The sequence below is a fragment of the Morone saxatilis genome, unplaced genomic scaffold (assembly GCF_004916995.1).
Source record: "Morone saxatilis isolate NCDOM2014 unplaced genomic scaffold, NCSU_SB_2.0 Contig2, whole genome shotgun sequence".
NCBI lineage: Eukaryota > Metazoa > Chordata > Actinopteri > Moronidae > Morone > Morone saxatilis.
Genome location: NW_023339762.1, coordinates 15,794,706 through 15,803,762, shown reverse-complemented (window position 1 = coordinate 15,803,762; position 9,057 = coordinate 15,794,706). Strand labels below are relative to the sequence as shown.

The following is a 9,057-nucleotide window of genomic DNA, read 5'->3' as shown; positions in this document are numbered from 1 at the left end:
TTATCTTTTAGGAACTCCACTTGTCTTTTGAGCTCTCCATTTAGTGCTCCAACACAAGCCCATTAATGGCAAATTACAGCCACAAAATACATAATTCCCTCTGCGTTATCTTTTACATAATGATAGAAAATTCACGAGTCGGAAATTCATTCCAGGGCATTTAGAACAGGGGCAAGGTAAAGAAAAATGCAAAATTCGCCTGGCCCCCGCCTGAATAATTTACTGCGTTAGTGCTAAGTAAATGTTATGTTTATTTGTTTCCCTCCATTTATGTTTTCAAATTTCAAGCCATAAGATGGTTAAACTGCAGTTATGTCGGCAATATCCTAATAATTATATATTAAGGTCTTCTTGCAAAATGAAGAGAACTTGGTGTGCACTGCGGCTTCTAGGACGTACAACAAACTTTTCGACTGGAAGAATTTTCACTTGATTATCCAAATCAGATCTGACTTGATGTGACACACTTGCAGTCAAAAATCGCATAATCTTCCTGCCGAAACAAAAACTGACACACAGGTATTTCTCATCCTAACTTACTGATAAAACTAAAACAAATAGAGATGATTAATGAGAAAAGAAGTATTAAATGGATGATTTGAATTAGAAGGACCGAGGAAAACATCATTAAAAATTCTGGACAAGGCGCTGTTGTCTTGCTGGATGATTAAACAGCACTGTTTGGATGGAAATCTGCCTCTCTGTATCTCTCAGACGGCTGGCTGCCACTTTTATCTCTTCCATCCTGCTAGATACACCTCCTAGGTTCAGGTGGAATCAATCATTGCTTATATTACCTGAAGCACAGATGCATCTATCACCACTAAGTGTTACCATTAAACCTCAGATATTAACAGAGGAAAAGCCCCTCTAAAAACAGCCAGAAAAGGATGCTGGGCTGGTGGATTTCCATTCTTCCTCACTTTAATAAGGCACTCAGGAGGAATAAAGGATTTACAGCGCATATTTAGCATGCAGAACACGAATCAGGCTACTTCCAGGCTCTTCTCTCCTCCACTTCTCATCGTTAGTCATTAAGACTGAGGAAGAGTAGGGTAAATGGGGGGAAGGGTTCTAGGTGTGAGAGCTTTCTGGTTCAAGTCATTGTTGCCGCCGCTCTGTGTTCTCGTCTCCTACCGCCTTGCAGCTGCTTGTCAATAAAAGACTCTGTCTAAGGACCGATACGTGTAAACTTAGTAGTTAGTCTCCAGTCCGCCTGTTAGACCACTGGCACTCTAAGGGCCTCTGAGTGCACCACCAGACAGATCGAGTGTGAAAGAAGTGGTTATCTGGGACACAACCCTGTTAATGTTCATCCTCTTTTTAATTAAGCACCATTACACAATGGTGTCTCTGTTAAAACAAGATGCAAGAAAGAGAGTGAGCATCAGGGCAAAATGCTAAGCTTCTTGAGGTTAATGGAAATAATTAGTCAAGTAGAGTCTGGAGTAGCATTAGAGCGCAGCTGACCATGGCGGGTCATGTGCCTGCCGAGTCGTTTTCACAACGCAACCCCTGACATGAAATCATTCATTTCGCATTCAAATGATATCATCAAGCCGAATATAATTATCATTAACCACGAGTAAAGTCATTCCCCTATTATAATGAAATATACCTCCAATTAAACTATGATCAGAGCATCAAGCACTGATAATTAGAATTCATACAATGAAGTTAGAAATATATTACATTAGAGTACTTTTCACATTTGAAATCCGGTTCTTGGCTTATTCCCCTCGATCAGTCCAACAACAGGCACTATTTACAGTGGGCCCTCCTAAAACTAGAAATGGAGAAGACCATTGTAAATATTTTAAAACCCTCACAAATATTATAACAACAGCGTAATTATTTTTCTCACCGTACCTCTTCAACGGAGCAATTCGGCTAGTCTTTTGGATTGCAGGATGGACAGGGGAAAACACTGCAAGTCCTCCCTTCATGTTTGATATCCTTTTTTTAGTCAAACTTAATTCAAGGGAGGAGTACACTAAGGTGTATTTGATTCATTCATCCCTGGACCAGTAAAAGCGCTGCTTGCTCAGTCGTTGGAAACTGGTTATGCTTTAGGGAGAGTTTATTTGACAGGAGAAATAGCAGTAGTATTGGTATGTACTATACTGCTCTGTCACAGCATTACAGAAGAGGGGGAACGCGGTGGCCCTAAATTAAAACCTTTAAAAACGGTAACATGTCACTGATCTAAAATATCTAGGTTCACATCTGGCTCTGGACTCTTCATACAGCGGGTGGCCGGCTTAAAAAAATCTATTTTCTACTCTGGGAGGATTTTTTTTTCATCTTGCATTTAAAAAAGGTAATAATTGTATATGTATATTTTAGGATAGTTCTGGTTTTTCTTCTCCAAGCTACATATTCTATATGATCTCATAATTTTGCTAGGTTTTTTTTCCGGGTTTTGTTTTGTTTTCCTTTGGGAGTGCATTTGGATAAATCTCAGGACGAATCTGGATTTTCCCACATGAAGCAGATCAAATTGGGGTCTCTTTTGTTCCAGGTTTTCTATCTGCCAATTTGTAAAAAAGATCGAAGGGTTTCTTTTCTTTTCTTTTCTTTTTTTTTTTTTTTTTAAACTTATTGAAAGAATAGGGAAGGATGGGAATCAAAAGCAGTGTGTCTTGTGGAAACAAACACCCCAGCCTTTCCAAAGAAGAAGCGTGTAACACGGGCACTGGCATTCCACAAACTCTGCTGGAAAGGCACAGAGCATCTCCTTGGGATTTATTATTTAGCATTTTGCTATGCTACTTATAAAATATTTCATAAATTAATGTGAATATATTAGACGGGGGGAGAAAAAATGTCGCCAGTCATTTCCATATGGCACTGCCATAGCAACAAGATGTTCCGCTTTATCTGTTTAGGGCCCGGATTTGAGTTCATATAAATGCTGTTACAATTGCCCAGAGTTTCTGGTTAATATAGATCAGAGTTGTGTTTTGTGAGGAAATCCATTGCAGCGGAGGAAGGGGATCTAAGATAAGAAGGATTAAACTGGACTTCCTCTCTACTAGTAAACCAACGTTTGAGAACACTTTGCCGAGGCAGGCCCTTAAAAATGAAAATTAGATGGATTGGAGAAATGCCCCGTTTACATCAATGTGTTTTGATATGATAGATATCAAGATGAAGGTCATTTAGGCATGCAGTTATCGGATGGTTATCAATAGACATATGTGGCATATAAGGACCTCAAACTAACCACGGATAAAAACAAGTTTACCGTATTCCTCCATTTGAAAGTTTTACACCTTCTTATTTTAATATGATTGTGGCATCAAGCCTTAAATTGCCAATATGATCAAGATATGCTCTCAAAGTGTGGCCTTATATAATAAGCACACCATGCTTCTCTGGTGACATTTGTTATTCACCAATTTTTTAGGACTAGCTACTCTCTCGCTATAAAACTCAAGATTTGCTTTTTATATTTCTCTTTCTTTATATTTGTCCGATCCGTCAGTTTCTTACAGGTCATTTTTCCTGTAATAGAGTACCAGTGACTTTTTTCGATGCGGCAAAAGATCGTGGATTTGGAGAGGATACAGAGGCTGGATGGAAGGGGAAAAAAAAAATAAATGAAAGAAGAAAGATGGAGATGTGGTTTCTGTCCAAAAGCACTAGTGGTTTAAAATCACTGATATCTGTTTTGGCTGGTGATGCTTTCAAACACAGGAAGGAGGGGTGAGAGCTACAGGTCAACTAAAAAGTATTTCTCCGACCTTGACCAAGGGTGTGAGGTCTTGTGTAGAAGTTATATATGAACATATGCTTTCTAAAGCGATGTAGAACATTCCATATTTAATTCAATTACCATCGCGATTTTGATTCCAGCACGGGCTTGTTGTGATTCTGGAAGCATTTATGGCCGGCTCGGCTGTCTTGTCACTCTTCCCATGTGTTTTCTGGGTCTCCACGGCACTGTAGCAGGGAAGCGCTGGCTCCTTTTGCTCGATGCTTGGTTGCATTAGCCGAGATTTGCATATATTTTTTCTCTTGGAGCCATTAAAGGAAGGTACAAAACAGGGAGGGTATTCACTATTGAAACGTTCGTCCCTTGGCAAGTTTAAAAGAGTTTTGTCCCATTAGAAATGTTATGGGATGCTCATTGTTGTTTTTATTTCCTCTCCTCTCTCTTCCCCTTTCTTTTTTGCGGGGAGCGCTTTTTGGTGGATTTATCGCCAGGTTTTGGCAGGGAAAAAATAATTAAAAACGAAATTGGGTTACCGAAAAAATTTTTCTACAGGCTTGCCATTCTTCCTTTAATGTTACTTTTTGTTTAAAATGCACTTGCTTTTTTGCTGCGCATTGGCCAGTTACTCTTTTCTCCTCAGGTTATAAAAAACTAAATTTTGGAAAGTATCAGATTCATTTTTTCATCCTGGTGTTGCTGGAGCTGACTTGTAATTTTGAAGTTGATATGTTGCTTTTGCTTGGGAGGAGGCAGATTGTTAAACAAGAAAAAACAAAATGTTTCCAAGAAAGGAGTAACAATAATGTTTAACTTTAAACATTTTAGGGTAAAAATATTTAAAAGATAGTTACAGTTAAAAGATTGTGCTTGTTCTTAAACTTTTTTATTTTTTTTTTTTCCATCCTCTGCACTGTTCAGTACCGTAGCACCGGCCTGCTACTGCCACGGCGGTATAGTGTGCCACACAGACGTCTGAATGAGAACATGTGAACAGCATTCCCAGAGGGAGTGCCCACAATGCTTATCACTCTGACCTGAATTCTGTGACGACAGACAATTTTACAAACAGCTGGGGATCAATCAAAGCCCACTTGAAATATGCCACCTGCCACTTTTACATTAGGAAGCATGCTGTTCAAAATGGAACATTTTCACTTGTATTTGTGATTATTTTACAGGCAAAGTTGGTCTCCTCATGGGGCCTCAAGTGCCAAATGATTTATTCCTCCCCCCACTGCCACCTCCACTCTCCAGAGCTGTGGTAAAGGGGTGGAGGGAAAGGGGTAAGATTTACTTTAAGTTGTCTCTAAGCCTGGGGATGCAGTCAACAAGGGAAGGCTAGATATAGTATTTGTATTTAAGCTAAAATCCTGCGCCCACCACTTACCACAACCCCCATCCCACCGCAGTTGTTGTCTACAGAATGTGCATGAATTTATGATGCCATTAGTTTAGACATTTTTAAGGCAAAGTAAATTAAATAGGTCATTTATATTACTTAGAGGCAGAGAACCCTTTTTCATAACATGCAAGTTTGCATGTTAGTAGGCTGAAGATTCTGAACTTGCTCCTCTCAGGTACTTTCGGTTCCTCTACATGTCCCCAAATTTAGCCAGGAGTCACTCCTCTCCCAGCAGGTGTCAGTGTTACTACTAGAGTTAAAAGAAGATGTCACGGTTAAAACACAATGGTAGACAACTTTCTTGATCACTGTATTGTCTTAAAACTAAAGCATTTACATGTCATTAATTGTTTTAAGCAACAACAGAATACATAGTTACTCGACAGGTGGCTCTGATGTTGCACCCCAGACAGGTAAAATTCAACTTGTTACACAACTACCATTTTTTCTACCTGTACACGGGTAGATTTTCCTTTATAGTTTGGTAGAATCTCTGCTGCGATGTTAAGAAATCACCAGACAAAGCTGTTTCCTTGTATTGTTAGTCAGCTGGGTTGTGTTTTTTTAAAAGGGTGTTTGTGTTAGGTTACAATGTTTTAGAGGATCTCAACGGGAGAAGCAAATTCCAAGTCTCCAAAATACAAATAAGGAAAGAAAAAAAGAGCCTCAGAAATTCACAATAGTTCTCATTACATGTCTGTGGTTGAATGTGAACTTCTCATTACACTCAAAGAAAATAAGGCAAACATTTCCTCTGGACCACATGCCGCTTTCTTGGGCCCAGTCAGTCGTGTTGAGAGTTTCTCCCAGACAACCAAAAAGTGGCAGGAAAAAAATGAGTGGAATTGAAGTCTAGCCACAGGATGAAACAGATGTATTGGCTGTGGTGTTAATTTGAGTTGTTTTAGCCAGACTCTTAACTCTCCTGAACACAGTGAGCTTGGTCTTCCCCCATCTGGTGTGTAGAGTGTCAGTCCTCCAGAGTAATGTTCGACACGAGGTCAGCAGAACGCCACAGACTCGCTACATATGCTTCACAAACTGTTGCTGTTGGTCAGAAGAACATACATTATAATCCAGATTAAACTGGATAATTAGCTTTTTGTGAGCCATTAATTCTGGCAGGTGAAGGGGGCAGAGGGGGGTATAAATAATGTGGCTCTGTCTTGTGACACAGTGCTAAAAAATGGGCATCTTTCCAATAGCTCATTTCAACTCTTCTAAATTGGCCTCATTGTAGATGAAATATTAAATGGCCACCCCGGCTATTAATGCTGACTTTTATGGATTGGATGCTGTTGTACTTAATATACCAGTTCAGTTGTCCCTTTTATTCCTCAGTGTCCTGTCCTCCCTTGATGTATTGCACGAGGAGAGAACCCACTGGTACACAATGGGGTTTCAGCCCATGTGAAGCTCTCTGGCACTGGTCCAGACTGGGAGTGAGAGAGCGGTCGGAGCTGTGTTGTCTGAAGCGTGTTCTCTGCTTTCTAGCATTGCCATCAATAGGGACCGTTTATGCTGGTATTACATTTTGGAATGTATTTCAGCTATTTTCATTTAAAAAGTAAATAAATAAATAAAAATTGAAGATGAAGAAAAAAGTCGACTTATTGAAAGCAATGTGAAATTAGTTTTTGAAAAAGTGAATAGCAAACCAATTTTAAAACTATCTCCAACTTTAATGACGAAGAAGAGCACTTTTTGATTTCATCAATACATACAAAATATACAATTTACTTTACTTGTTGCATTTTTTTACTTGTTCCAACACTTCAGCTAATAATAAGATATATCTAAAACTAATGACCAAAGTCCTGTCAACCTCAGCTGTACTTGCTAACTTGCTAACATTACCATGCTAAGCCACGTATAAATAGGTACTTGTTGGAGAAGGTTTGTAATAACTTCATAAAGCGATAATATATCAATTTTGCATGTCTAGCTCGTCCTGCTCCCCCAAATGGCAAACAACGAAAACAAGCAAACAAATGCACTTTAAGTATATATGTTAACATTTATGTATATACAGAGTGCAAGTTACATTTACTGTGAAATGTATGCAGTTTTTTGGTTTGTGAATCACTTGTCCTTTACACTGTAGCTAAATGACTTTATCTTCTTTATCCTAAAGACATATGTGATACATTTCTTTAGTTAGTTAAAATCGGTTCCTGTTTTATGTTACTGATCAGGCTCTTATACTGCTTTAGCCTAATTGCAATGCATTTCACCTGTAACTTCATTAATAAATAGGCTTCATGGATTAACTCCACTTTATAGTAGCTACTTTTGACAAGGAAACTGGTGGATAACCGACAAAAGTGAAGTATACTGTAGGTACATTCCCGTGTTTGACAGGCTATTGTGGTCCACAGAACAATGCTTGTAACATATGCTGTAAAGATTCTCAAAAACATTATTAAATTGTTGTTGTGAGCAGAGAATAGATAATTTCATGGTTCAGAGGATGACTGAAAGTAACTCCGTGCTTCCAATTAGTACAGATGAAGATGGTATTGGGAGACTTTTTTTTTTCTTTGATTACGCTTCTGTGAAATATGCATCATCAAGACTGCTCAGGTGTAAAAATGCTGTTATCATTAGGTGTATTCACAACCGGATGGCATGATTTCCAATCAGCTTTGTGAAAAAATAAAATAAATGTTATTAAGCTTGAGTAAATGAAGTAAACATATTGCAATAAAACATGGTTTTAAGATGCTTTTTTTTTTACCTGTTAGTAAATCAATATATATTTGTTAAACACCAAAGGAAAGCAAAACATAAACCCACCAAAAAAACCCTGCCTTGCACACTCTCACAAACAAACCATATAGACAAACAAAAACAATCACTTGAATGTTGCTGCAGTTAAAAACTTTTAAAGGGATGAGTCTAAAATTCTGGCTTTAAAATGTTGGCTACAGTTTGAAATTCTGTATCACAAAGCAGCTTTGTTCAATTAAATAATAACTTAATACCAGAAAACTGAATTTCCAAAAAGTAGATACAAATAAACCGGAATGGCAGGACAGCAAAACAAAATGGCGATATGTTGCTATGGTGATCTTCTATTGTTTAAAGAGACTGAATAAAATGAAATGAAATTATTTTGTGTATGATATTATATGTCATGTATTAGCCATTAGCGATTAATTCCAGATTCACCTTGTTCTCCCTTTGCGTGAGGGAGCTACGCAACATGTTGTTTTAAATTTTATCATGGAGGATTGTGAAAAGTTAAAATATTTAAACTTTGGACAGCAATGCCATCTACCGTTACTACCGGTATTCTCTGCCGGCCTCACCTAATTTTACTGTGCTGCTTCCATCCACTAACATGATATCCAGTTTGCCGTTCACTGTCTGATTCCATGTGAATGCAGCATCAATGCTCAAGAAATCAGTATTATTTTTCAGTGATCACAGACAAAATGACACATACTCCAGTTGTTTGCGGGAACCTACCCCAGAGAAAGATTAACCTTGCGCTATATATGCACAATGATACAAATTGTGTTTGGCTTAAACAGAAAAAAAGTACAGGTCAGCTATAATTCTGTGGCGTTCTGGTGGAAGAATTATAGCCGTACAGGAGTGCAGGCAGCCTGGGCTCTCCTGAAGAAGGACGTCCCCCTCAGCATCATCTACAGTGGGGGAGGATGTGGCTGTTTTCTGCCTGGAAGAAAGACGTTGGCCAGGGACCATAATGCCTGCAGCCGCTAGCAAAGCCCCCCCCCCTAAAATATTCATCACATAACTTTTCTGTGTGACTATATGTTTTTAGCAGATGGTTACATTTTTGAGTGGAGAACAAAGTTGTAAAAGGAATATGATTTCACTTGTTGCCATGGGAACAGAGATGGATGAAGATGTTTCATGGTTCACTGGTTGCCTTGTCTCTGCTCGCTCGCACGTGTGTGTGTGTGTGTGT

General features: G+C 38.7%; 1 protein-coding gene across 1 annotated transcript in view; it reads left to right on the top strand.

The window, feature by feature from the left end:
* The window catches only part of roraa (RAR-related orphan receptor A, paralog a), a gene marked incomplete in the record, with an annotated part of 190,739 nt that overhangs the window by 73,851 nt on the left and 107,831 nt on the right, over positions 1–9,057 (top strand).